The sequence below is a fragment of the Protopterus annectens genome, chromosome 9.part0, assembly GCF_019279795.1.
Source record: "Protopterus annectens isolate FY-2018-M chromosome 9.part0, PAN1.0, whole genome shotgun sequence".
NCBI lineage: Eukaryota > Metazoa > Chordata > Ceratodontiformes > Protopteridae > Protopterus > Protopterus annectens.
The window spans coordinates 1,196,936,943-1,196,949,724 of NC_056743.1; the positions used below are offsets into that span (position 1 = coordinate 1,196,936,943).

A 12,782-nucleotide genomic window follows, 5' to 3' on the forward strand; every position below is an offset into this window, starting at 1 on the left:
TTTTCTTAAAAAAAACCATTAACAGTTTTAGGAGGGATTAAGAGGAGCCCAGACAAAATTTGAGTTAAAATCAGCGGCATCTCTGAAAATCAGGAACAGTTGAAAGATACAGTCACTACTGTAACTTATTACACAAGGATTTAAGAAAATTTCATTTATTTATTTTATTTGACATTTGTTAACTGGGAAAGTCCACTGGCTTAGAAAGTCATTTTCAGTGAAGGCCTGGGGAGAAAAGCTCCACAAAAATGACATACAAAATGAAGCAAATTAAAAAAAAAAAATCAATTAATTAGTACAGTGTCATAAAGTTGGTAGGTTGTTACATGCATAATAATATATAGACCACATAGTAATATATATGCTATGTATGGTACATACATCATAATGAGAATATGGACATACACATTTCCAGGCTAGTCAAACAGTATGATGCACAGGAGACACTCCAGGTGCAGTTAACCATTGACAAGACCCCTATACAAATCATAGCTAGCTACCGGCCTCCAAATCTGACTCAAGATGCTCAAGCTCCCTGTCTAGACTTCTTTCAAATTAATGGATTCTGATGAAGTCTCATGTTAAGAGATGAAAGTGCGCTAAATCCATATGTATTTTCGTTTTATTTTTATCCTTGGCATCGATGTTTTTATATGTACTGTGGTTTTAACCTGCACGTATGGAATAAAGTGTATCAGCTGGTTCCGGGTGTTACAGTGGAATTACTATCAGAGGACAGCCTTTATCACTACCAGGCAGCGTATTTTGGTCTTTGGTTCTTGGTTGTAATATTTTTCCCTTTTCAAAAAACACAAATGGGTTTGTCCCCTAAGGTTCCACTTACATCAATTTCATGTCTTAAAAGTTCCCAGTTCTTCCCCAATATGTTCTTGATGTAATAGGCATCAACAGAGAAGGTTGTTATAAAACAGGATCTATAATTGTTATTGTCTACCTTCTCATTGCATGTCTCAACAAGTGTTGGTGTAGGGTCTAATAACTCACCCCTGTGGGTATTAGGAATGAGGTTATCACCAGAATTAACTTCTGTCTTTAAAAGAGGGATGAAATGTCCATTATCTCTTTTAAAAATAACCCTATTAATGATATTCTCCACTAATTGATGTGGGTAACCCCTTCTTGCAAACAATCCCCTCAAGTTTTTACACTCATTCAGAAAATTGTAATGCAGAGTGACCATTCGGGCAGTTCTAACAAATTGCCCTTTTAAGACCCCTCTTTTTTTAGTATAGGGGTGGCAGCTTGTAAAATGTAAAAAGTTATTAGAAGTGGTCTCTTTGCAAAATATTTCGGACACAAATCTATTGTTCTGAACATCTTTTTTGAGTAAAATGTCCAAGTAAGCTATTTCTGTTTCACTAACAGTGTGTGTGAATTTCAAAAAGGGAGTTGCATTATTAATATATTCAAGCGATGGGCCAATTAGTTGCTTTGGTCCATTCCAAAGAATAAAAATGTTGTCCAAAAAGTGGGTATATAGGTGGTAGAATGGGAAAAACTGGGATCCAATTAAAAATCTTTTCTCCCATTCAAGCATCACGATGTCAGCATACATGCCTCCGCATGCTGCACCCATCGCAACCGCTTCTTTTTGGACGTAATATTTCTTTTCAAACAAAATAAAGTTGTTGTTTAAGACCATTTCTGACAACTGCTCAAGCATCTTAATTCTATCCTGTGGCAAATTGTTGTCCAGGTAGTCACAGAACCACTGAATCCCCAGATTGTGAGGGATAACAGTATAAAGGTCCCTTACATATATGGTTATAAGAATATAAGAACTGTCAAAGGTAACTGAATTTATCTTTTTCAAAAAATCCCAAGAATCTATACACAATAAAGGTTCAGTTTTCAGCAGTTCTTTAACTTCCAAGTCATGGTATTTAGCTAATGGATGGGTAATGGAGCCTCTAGCATCCACAATTAGATGTAAAGGGGGCTGGTGTGTGTCCTTATGTATTTTTGGTATACCAAAAATAGGGGTGATGGGATATTCAGCAGAAAGAAACTGTTGTTCTTCTACCTTTTAAATAACCCCTGATTTTCCTATATGCATCATTCAGTTCATTTAGTGAGCTGTGAGCATATGTTGAAGTCTCCAAAATCTCTTCCATTCTCTTTACATAATTGTTTTCCCACATAAGGACCACACCACTCCCTTTGTCCCAGCTGTTTGGGCTTTTCGTGGTTTGGACTTGTTTGTGGTTCCCAAGCTGCATCCTACATGAACTCAGACAGGAACTTGCTGCATCATTATGCACCCTATTCAATCAAAGCCTGAGTACTGGATTTGTCCCAGCAAAGTGGAGGACAGCCATTGTCATCTCTTTACACAAAGGTGGAGTGGCTACTGATTCGGGAAATTATAGACCCATCAGCCTAACTAGCCTGATGTGCAAGGCCATGGAACGGATTATCATGGACCTCATTAACAAGGACATTGGCAACCTCTAAACACTTGATCTTCATCAAGGGGAGGTCATGTCTGTCAAATTTGGTTGACTTTTTTGAGACAGTCACCAAAGCCATGGATGAGGGGAAGACCGTGCACACCGCCTACCTTGACCTGGCCAAAGCCTTCAACACTATTCCTCACTTGGGCATAATAGATAAACTTTCTCAACTAAGCGTCAATCTGTATGTTACCAGATGGGTAGCTAAATGGCTCACTAACAGAACCCACCTAGTCAAAATAGAGGAAGCCACCTCAAGCAGTAGACCTGTATCAAGTGGCGTACTCCAGGGTTCGGTCTTGGGGCTTCTGTTATTTGGAATATACTTTTCTTTGGTGCAGGCCAAAACCAGTAGGCTATGGATGACCAAGTTTACAGATGACTGCAAGCTGGGCACTGTCATCACTTCCCCTAGTAACGTGGACATCCTCCAAGAGGGTCTCACCCAAACAAATGACTGGTGCCAGAAACATGGCCTCAAGCTGAATACAAAAAAATACATCATCATCCCCTTTGGGGAGAGTGAGGTCCCCACAAATTATCACAGTAATAACAATGTCCCAAGCAAACAATCAGTTGTAAGGGATTTGGGCACCCAGACTGATAGCAACCTGACTTTTGACCACCATGTTGCTTCCATTGTATGGAAAGCTTTCTACATAGCCCACCTCATAAGTAAGGGTATCACATCCAGGGACAAGGAGGTCATAACATCCCTGTATTCTTCCCTTATAAGACCCGTTATTGAGTACAATGCCCCATTCGGAATGTACTTCACAAAGCACATGCAGCAGCTGGACAGACCACAGAGGTTCCTCACCAGGAGAATCCAGGGCCTCAAAAATCTACCATACACAGAGAGACTAAGAGTCCTATCCCTCTACTCAGTTTCATACAGACTCCTCAGAGGAGACCTCTGTCTAGCATACAAGGTGCTCTCAGATCCCGCCTTGAGGGGACTGCTGCATATCTGCAAGTCAAGCGCCACTCGAGTAACCCACACGCGCGGCCTCATCCTGGTCTGTGACATCAATAGGACTTGTTAAAGGGACAGATTTGTGTCCCAGAGACTCCCCCCATCTGTGGAATAGACTCTCTCCACATCAAACTGAGTACCTCTTTACCCATTTATAACCACTACCTGGATAACTGGATAGGAAATAGAAAATACTACCACTGCTATTCAATATATTCATTAATGACCTTCACAAAGCATGCAAACATAGCACACTCATACAATATGCAGACGATTCAACCATCATCTCCTCTTCTACCAACCTCTCTGATCTGCAAAATATTACTCAGAATGCCCTTACATCTGTTGAAACTTGGCTAAACGATGCGCAACTTTTACTGAATCCCAAAAAATCCAAACTCCTGCTTTTCTCTACAAAACCACCTATCTCAGACTTCAGAATTTTCTCACTAAACAACACAAAAATTGAAATAGTTGAGTCAGCAAAACTATTAGGCATTATTATTGATGACAAACTCAGCTTTGAGCAGCATATTCTTAATTCTATAAAATAAAAATCATTTAAGCTAGGGAAACTCTACCGTCACAAACTTTATATGGATAATTCTACTAAACTGAAACTTGCTAACACTCTGCTCATTCCTTCCCTCCTATACGGAAGCCCTATTTTGACTAACCTCCACACATCCCTCTTCAACAAACTTCAGTCCTGCTACTATAAAATAGCTAGATTTGCCTCAGGCATGACCAGCCGCTCTCATCACTGCCAAGCCATCTCTGTATTGAAATGTCTTGATTTCCCCCACTGCACTATACCCAACTAATGCTTGCTCACAAATTAATATTCAGAGCGTAACAACTGCCCAGCGCTCCATTCTATAATACAATCATACATCCCATCCCGTAACCTGCGGTCTACAAATAAACACCTATTAAGCGTAACCAAACCAAATAAAAGAGCCTGTCAAAGCTTATTCTCTCACAACATTGCTAAACTTTGGAATGCTCTGCCTTCGCACATCACTCAACTAGACTCTTTAAAATATTTTAAAATTGCAAAAAAGACCATTATCTTAGTAATCCTATCTTTTCCTGCCTAATCACTACTAAACCACCATAAATGCGACACCATACTCTTCATAACTCCACTCCCTTTCTCCTCTGCAAAACTCTGTTCTTTACTTAACACAAATTTTAACTCTTGTATTACTATATCTAAATTTGCATTTTGTATTGTATTTTGAACTTTGCACTACTGTTCTTGAATTTTGTATATTGTACTGTGTTGGACATCTTTTTGAAACATTGTATTTAACTTCTGGGCATGTGCCTAATGATCTCTGTAAACACCCATGTCAAATTCTGTAGTGTATTTCTTCTGGAGCTTTTCTCCCCAAGCCTCCACTGAAAATGGGTCTCCCAGTGGACTTTCCCACTCAAAAAATGTTAATAAATAAATCTCTGGGATTCCACCCTTCTCCCTGCTGGACAGGGATATCAGGCGCTGATTAGTCTAAACATGGGCTAGGCTTATAAGGCCTTCAGCGCCAATACGCTATTAACTTCTTATGAGTCTTAATGAAGTGTGCCACTGTTGCTAGCTGACTTGGAAAGAAAGTTCAATGGGGGGAGTATTGTAAGGAAAAGTGTAATATTTTTGTTTGAAAAGAAGGAGCGGAAAATATAGTACTAAGTAAATTTATAAAAATGCAAGAAAAATATGGAACGCTTCACGAATTTGCGTGTCATCCTTGCGCAGGGGCCATGCTAATCTTCTCTGTATCGTTCCAATTTTAGTATATGTGCTGCCGAAGCAAGCACAGTTATTGTGTCTAGCTAGCCTGTATATAAACCCTGAGAGTTACGATTTTATTTTGCATGAGGTGAGAAATTATTTTTGTTATTATTTTTACATATTGTATATGTTATAGCGTAAATGTTTTGAATCTTTCAATAAATTAAAAATAGTATTGTGGAAAAAACTGCAAGCAACTCTCGCCTGTTCTATAACTTGCAGTGCTTTATGGGCAATATTCAGATAAGTTATGCCTAGCTAGCCTGTATATAAACCATGAGAGTTATGATTATATTTTGCATAGGGTGAGCAATTATTTTTGCATATTGTATATGTTATGGCGTAAACGTTTTGCATTTGTCAATAAATTAAAAACAGTATTGTAGAAAAAACTACAAGCGACTCTCGCCTGTTCCAAAAACTTGCAGTGCTTTAACGGCGATATTCAGATAAATTCTGCGCCTGGTAAAGACGTGCTTGCGACACTGAGGTCGGGTAAATATTCAGTGTGTTTAGTGCTGAGCTTGTTGTTTTGGTTATGATTTATACATAGCCGAATCAATATGTGCCTGTGGGCATCCCTGTTGTAGATTACGTGTAATAAAGAGCTTGTTAATTGCTGGTAGGAATCAGGGCTGTTCTGCTGTAAAATTACTGTACAGTGTTTTTTGTCGTCAGTAAACAGAAGCGCGAGGACGCAGGAAAATGTTGCTATAACGTGACCCTTTTTTCCAACAAACTTTATTGCTGCAGCTTAGGTTACAGTGATATGGTGTTCTTCTACACGCTCTTTCGGATATTGAAGGACACAAATAGATTTTGGTAATTAAATATTAACGTTTATGTTAATTATATGGGGTGAAACTGTAGGAAGAGAAAGTATACATTTATTATTTTACTATCTTTTTTGCCGAATGAGTGATTTTTTTTTCAGAAACATCGTTGTGCATCTGAAACATTTTCAGTAGAACAAGTTGGACAGGAACTGATTGCAAACCTTCCCACGTGCTTTGTATTTTCTTCCCTACTCCACATTAGGGCAAATATGATGATCAGTACTGGCCCACCGGACCGACCTCTGACTTGAGTGTCCGTATCGATTATCCTCCGGTGTACTGACAAGTTACTGTATAGCGTTTTATACCTCCCTTGGCAGTGTGACAAAGGTTGGAAGTTGTAACATACGTCCTCGTATAGTATAAAATGCTACTTAAATCCATATAAGGTGGATTACGCTTGTTTGGGGTGATTGGGAAGATTAGCATTCACCTTAATTGTCTCCTTGCAGCCTAAGTGATGTGACCTTGGAGTATATCCCTTTCAACTGTCCATATTTTTTTCTCCTCATAAAACATGCGGTGCTCTTTCAAACTGTTGAGATTTGCAGTCGTAACAGATGTTTTTTTTATTTTCCAGGCGTTGTCACTATAAGAAAAATGCACGATAGAATAACCCGTTTTGCATTATCTACTTTATGAGCAATATTAAAAAATGGCATCGATTTTCGGTTTTGTCTCCTCGTTATTTTTGGCTTTGTTCAGAATTCTTGCTGTGAGTTGCTGAGAGAGATGCCAGAGAATGGTTATTTGTTACCCCAACACCTATGGTAGGCTACCCAAAATAAGTTTGGAAATAGCACAGGCCACTGTTTAGAAAGATTGCTTTAAGTGCCTCAGTATAGGTTGGTTTATGTGTGTGTGGTTTCAACAGCCTTATTTGTGCTTGTATGCAAGAATTTAGTTTCCAGTGTCATTGTGAAAGTAAGGATTAGGTGATTGTTGGTAAACATGAGACAATTGCTACATTGTTTCAAGATGCCTATATCCACCAAGATGTCCACAGAAAGTTAAGAAATTGCAGATCCATACTGTCCAGTCCTTATTTTGGTGAGCTACAAAGGGGTGGTATATTGCAGTTAGAATAAGGGTGCTTTATTGGGGGAGATTATGCTAAACAGAACTAAATTATGTTCCAGTAAAAGGTCCTTTTCCCCACTATGACAAAGAGCAGGCTAGAGTACTCTATATAAAGGGTCATTACAGCCACTGTATGCTAAAGGGGCTAGAATCTATTCTAAGAAAGATGGTCCTTTCCTCCACTAGAATATAGCATTTTCACATAGAGAAGGTTAGATTTCCTTGGCTGAAAGGACTTGTGCCCTTCATCCATGACAATCTGTTTTGAAGGGACCTGACATTATCCTCAACCAAAGGAATTAAGTGCAGCACATTCCTAAAAAATGGTCATGCTTGCCTCTGTACACCAGAGATGATAGAATCCATTCCAATAAAGAAGTCTTTTTTTCCCCAGAAGAATTTAGCAGTCTCATACAGAACAGGCTAGAGTACTCAATAAAAGGGTCTTTCCTGCCACTGCACACTAAAGGGACTAGAATCTATTCCCAGATAAATTATTTCCTCCACTTGAATGTACCATTTTGACATACAGCAGGCTACATTTCCTTGGATGAAAGACCAGCGTCCTTTAGCCATGGCAAACTGTGCTGAAGGAAACTAAAATTATGCTCAGCCAAATAAATGCAGTGGATCTGTTTCTTTAAAAAAATGGTCATTCCTGCCTCTGTACACCAGAGGTGATAAAATCTATTCCAGTAAAGAAGGTCCTTTTCCCCACTAGAATTTAGCCATGTCATAGAGAACAGGCTAGAGGGCACAATAAAATGGGTCATAGGAGGTGGGACTCTTACAAACCTAGTCAAGACTTTATCCCCTCTATTCTAGAGAAAGGGCAGCCTCTAGGAGACAAACCAGTCTCCAGCAGGTTTTGTTGATGTTGCATATTAGATTCAGCCCTTTCGAGTGGGTAATGCACAAGGAGTTAGACTTACAGATGTGGAGCATCTCTAGTAGGGCAGGGTCCAAGATTGCCTTGTAGGCAAGATACAGATCACCTCTGAGCAATCTGTACGATACCGAGTACAATGGTAGTGATTTGAGCCTGTCCACATAGGACAGGTGTTGGAGACCATAGATTCTCTTTTTGAAGTTTTTCTGTGGCCTTTCCATTTGGTGCAGATGTTTGGAGAGGTACATACCAAACTGGGCATTACACTCGATTAATGGTCTAATGAGGGAGGAGTATAGTGAGGTAATAATCTCCTTTTTCTGTATGCAATCCCTTTACTTATGAAATGAACCAAGTAAAAGGCTTTTCTGACCACTGCCGCTACATGATGGTTGAATGTGAGATTGTTATCAAACTGAGTACCCAGGTCTGTCACCACAGGTCGTATGTTTATGGGGTTGCCGTTGATGTGGTAATCAGTAGGGGCCGTGTTTCTGCCGAATGGTATTATACTTTTTTTGTGTTTAGCTTAAGACCATGACTTTGGCACTAGTCATTAATTGCTGTGAGACCCTCTTGCAGTATGTTAACATTTGAGGAGTCAATGACAGCACCCAACTTACAATCGTCTGCAAACTTGGTCAGCCACAGACTTTTGTCTTTGCCTGGACCTCTGAAAAGTAGATGACAAACAGCAGGGGTCCCAGGAAAACCCCTGGAGAACTCTAGTGACAGGTCTGCAATTGGCGGTGGAAGTGCCTATTTTGACCTTGAGGGTCCTGTCAGTGAGCCAGTTGGCCACCCACCTGATGTCACAGAGATTTATGCCAAGTTGTGTTAGCTTTTCGATGATGCCTGAGTGGGGGATTGTATCAAAGGCCTTGCCCAAGTCAAGATAAGCTGTCTGCACTGACTTTTCCTCATCCGGGGCCTTTTTGACAGTCTCAAAGAAGTCAACCAGGTTCAGCAGGCAAGATCCACCTTTGACAAATTTGATTATGAGATCCACAATAATATGCTTGGTGGCTTTACAGATTAGATTTGTCAAGCTAATGGGGCAATAGTTTCCCAGGTCAGTAGTGGTACCACCTTCGTGCAAGGGGATGACCAAGGCAGTTCTCCACTCTGCTGGAATGGAGCCTGTACTTAGGCTGTGAATGAATAAGGTGCTCAATGGTGAAGCCAGTTCTTGCTGGAGATGGTGCAGAATACAGCCTGGGATACTATCAGGTCCCATGTAAGCTGTGCTCTTTGCCTTGGATAGGGCCTTTAACACTTGATCCTTGGAGATGTGAGGTGCAGAACACGTATCAGAATGTCAAAAGGGCCTTTGGGGGGACAGGAGGATGAAGTTTGCTCAGAAAGATGGTCCTTTTCTCCACAAGAATTTAGCATTTTCACATACAGCAGGCTATATTCCCTTGGGTGAAAGGACCAAAATACTTCAGCCATGGCAACCTGTGTTGAAGGACCTAAAATTCTCCTCAGCCAAATGAATGCAGTGCATCTTTTTCTAAAAAATTAGTCTTTTCTGCCATTGTACACCACATTTATTCACAGAAAAACAGCCGTTTCCTCCAATCGAATCTAGCATTTTCACATCGTGTAGATTAGATTCCTATGCCTGAAAGGACCATAGCCCTTCAGTCATAGCAATCTGTGCTTAAGGGGCCTGAAATTATGCTGAACCAAATGAATGTAGTGCAGCTCTTTCCTAAAAAAAATGTTAATTCCTGCCTCTATACACCAGGGTGATAGACTCTATTCAATAAAGAATGTCCTTTCCCCCACTAGAATTTAGACGTCATAGAGAACTGACTAGAGAACTCATTAAAAAGGGTCATTCCTGCCACTGTACACCAAAGGTATTGAATCCATTCTCAAAAAGACAGTCCTTTCCTCTGCTAGAATTTAGCATTTTCACATAGAGCAGGCTAGATTTCCTTGGCTGAAGGGACTTGGATCCTTCAGGCATTGCAATCTGTGCTGAAGGGACCTGATATTATGCTCAGCCAAAAGAATGTAGTGCAGCTCCTTCCTGAAAAAGTTTAATTTCTGCCACTGTACACCAAAGGGGCTAGAGTCTGTTTCCAAGAAGTAGGTCCTTTTCCCCATAAGATCATAGGATCATGTCATCCCAGAGGTCATTTTAAGCCTAGCCATTTCATCTCAATGTAATACCATAGAAATGCTAGTCAATACCAAAGATTGCATTTAGTGATGACTGTCCATGTCCAGGAGGGTTGTGTGCACTATCTCCAGTAAGAATTTATGATGCCCCATCCACTTGTCCAGGTTCCTCTTGAACAGTGTCATAGAGGTGCACTGTTTCACATGAATTGGTAGCCTGTTCCAAAGAAGCAGCAGTTGGTGGGAGATAAATTTGTCCCTCCAGCACGTCCTATTTAGGAAACTGCAAATAGACTTTACCACTGCGAAAGGACATGTTACTTCTTCTTTCAGCTTTTTTCCCAGTTAGGGGTTGCCACAGCGGATCACCTGTCTGCTCATGATTGGCAATGGAGTTTTATGGTGTTGAGTTGCCAGCCCGGCACCAACCTTCCACGGAAGACACACACATGCACGGACTCGCGCCTAGGGCCAATTTAAGAGTATCCAGTTCACCTGCAGCATGTCTTTGGGATGTGGGAGGAAACCGGAGCACCCGGAGGAAACCCACAGGACGACCGGGAGGACATGCAGACTCCGCACAGAAGGCACCCCAGCCGAGGATTGAACCGGAGAACCTCTTGCTGTGAGGCGGCAACGCTAACTGCTGCACCACCGCGGTCGCCCTAGCATGTCCTATTTTCATCACAGGCCATATATAAGTCTCTGGAATGGGTGGCCCTAGTCCTGTTTGATTTACAGATATGCAGCAAGTTCATTATTTTGGGTCTTGGATTGCTCTGTAGGACAGGCATAAGCCTTTCCTAAGAAGTCTATACGATACGGAGTATAGTGGCAGGGACTTCAGTGGGTCTGTGTAAGTCACATGCTGGAGCCCATTAATCTTCTTTGTTAGAAACCTCTGAGATCTCTCCAGTTGCCGCAAGTGCTTTGTATGGTACATGCTGAATGGGGTGTTATATTCCGTTATGGGTAGGATAAGTGGCGAGTATAGAGGGGTTATAACCTCTTTTGCTGTCGAGACAATGGCTTTACTAATCAAGTGTACTACGTAGAAAGCTTTCCTTACTACAGTAGACACATGGTGGTCGAAGTTTAGGTCACAGTGAAGTTGTGATCCCTGGTCCCTTACCACGTCGTTGGTTCTTAGGGTATAATTGTTGATTTCATAGTGTGAAGGGACATTGTGCCAAAGGGAATGATGATGATGTATTGCTTTGCATTCAGTTTGGGACTGTGACTTATACACCAGTCAGTGGACTGCATGAGACCCTCCTGGAGTATACTGACATAATTTGGGGATTCAGTGATTGCACCTAGTTTGCAGTTGTCTGCAAACTTGGTCAGCCGCAACCCCATAGTTTTGACCTGAACTTCTCAAAAGTATATACCAAACAGTAGGTGGGCCAACACTGACCCCTGTGGCACCCATCTGGTAAAAGGTCTGCTGGTTGATGTGGATTCACCCACTTTCATAGTGTGTGTCCAGTTTGTGAGCCAGTTGACAACCCATCTTACAATGAAGAGGTTTACATTCAGTTTTCTAAGTGCACCAGTAATGCCTGAATTTGGGATTTTGTTGAAAGCCTTTGCCAAGTTGAGGTATGCTGTGTGCACAGAAGTGCCCTTATCAATGGCCCTGATCACATTTTCAAAGAAATCCGCTAGATTTAACAGGCAAACTCTGCCATTGAAGCTGAATTGGGTAGGATCCAGGGTTTGGAGGTCACATATGTCTTTTATTTATGAGGTCTATAATGATATGTTCCATGGCCTTACAGGTGAGTCTGGTCAGGCGTATGGGTCTGTAATTCCCCAGGTCTGTTGCTAGACCACCTTTGTGGATGGGAATAACTGTGGCTGTTCTCCATTCCGCAAGAACAAAGCGTGCGGTTAGGCTATGATTGAAAAGGGTACTTAGTGGTCATGCTAGTTCATGTATTAGCCTGTTTAGAAGATAGCCTGGTTTGTCACCTGGTCCCATACAGACTGTGTTTTTTTTGCCTTGCACAAGGCTTTGGGGCCCTGCTCTTCAGATATGTAGGGTGGGGGGAGTTTGGGGGTAGGTTTGTAATTTAGGAGGGGATAAGGGAGTGAAATTTTCTGGAATATATCCGCTAGCAGGTCTGCTATCTCTGTGGGGTCAGTGTGAGTGATACCGTTGGCCACGAGTTCTGCACATGCTTGGATCCTACCTTTTAGGCTATGTGCGTAGCTGTAAAAGGCCTTATGGTTACCCTTGGCTGTACTTCCTAAGTTTCTCTCAAAGGAGCCCTTGGAGGATTTGACAAGTTGTCTTTTTGCCTGTTGAGACTGAGGAGGGGTGCTTTTCCGTTGTTGGGGCCTTGCCTTTGTTTTCTTGGACAGCAACTTTTTCTGTTTATTGTAAAGTTTGTTGATGCTGGATGTCCACTATGGCAGCTTGTTTTTACTTGGGACTTTGGCTTTTATTCTTTCTTGTACAGCTGAGTGTATACACTTATGCAAGTGATTGTACAGGGTTTTAGTGTAAGCTTCGGCATAGTTACCACTTCCAGCTTGGGGTGGGGCTTGGAATGCATTTATACCTTCACCTAGGAGGGTATAGTTTGCCTTGGTGAAG

General features: G+C 41.3%; 1 protein-coding gene and 1 non-coding gene across 2 annotated transcripts in view; one reads left to right on the plus strand and one right to left on the minus strand.

The window, feature by feature from the left end:
* Nucleotides 1-5,164: 5,164 nt before the first annotated feature.
* On the minus strand, nt 5,165-5,271 carry LOC122812465. The gene has a single exon (XR_006366452.1). It is a non-coding gene; the product is annotated as a U6 spliceosomal RNA (small nuclear RNA).
* Nucleotides 5,272-5,959: 688 nt separating this feature from the next.
* Nucleotides 5,960-12,782, plus strand: part of TIMM10 (translocase of inner mitochondrial membrane 10) — a 53,191-nt gene continuing 46,368 nt past the window's right edge. The window contains exon 1 of the mRNA XM_044084115.1: nt 5,960-6,067. The gene's annotated coding sequence lies outside the window, so the exon portion shown is untranslated. The remainder of the gene's footprint in view (nt 6,068-12,782) is intronic.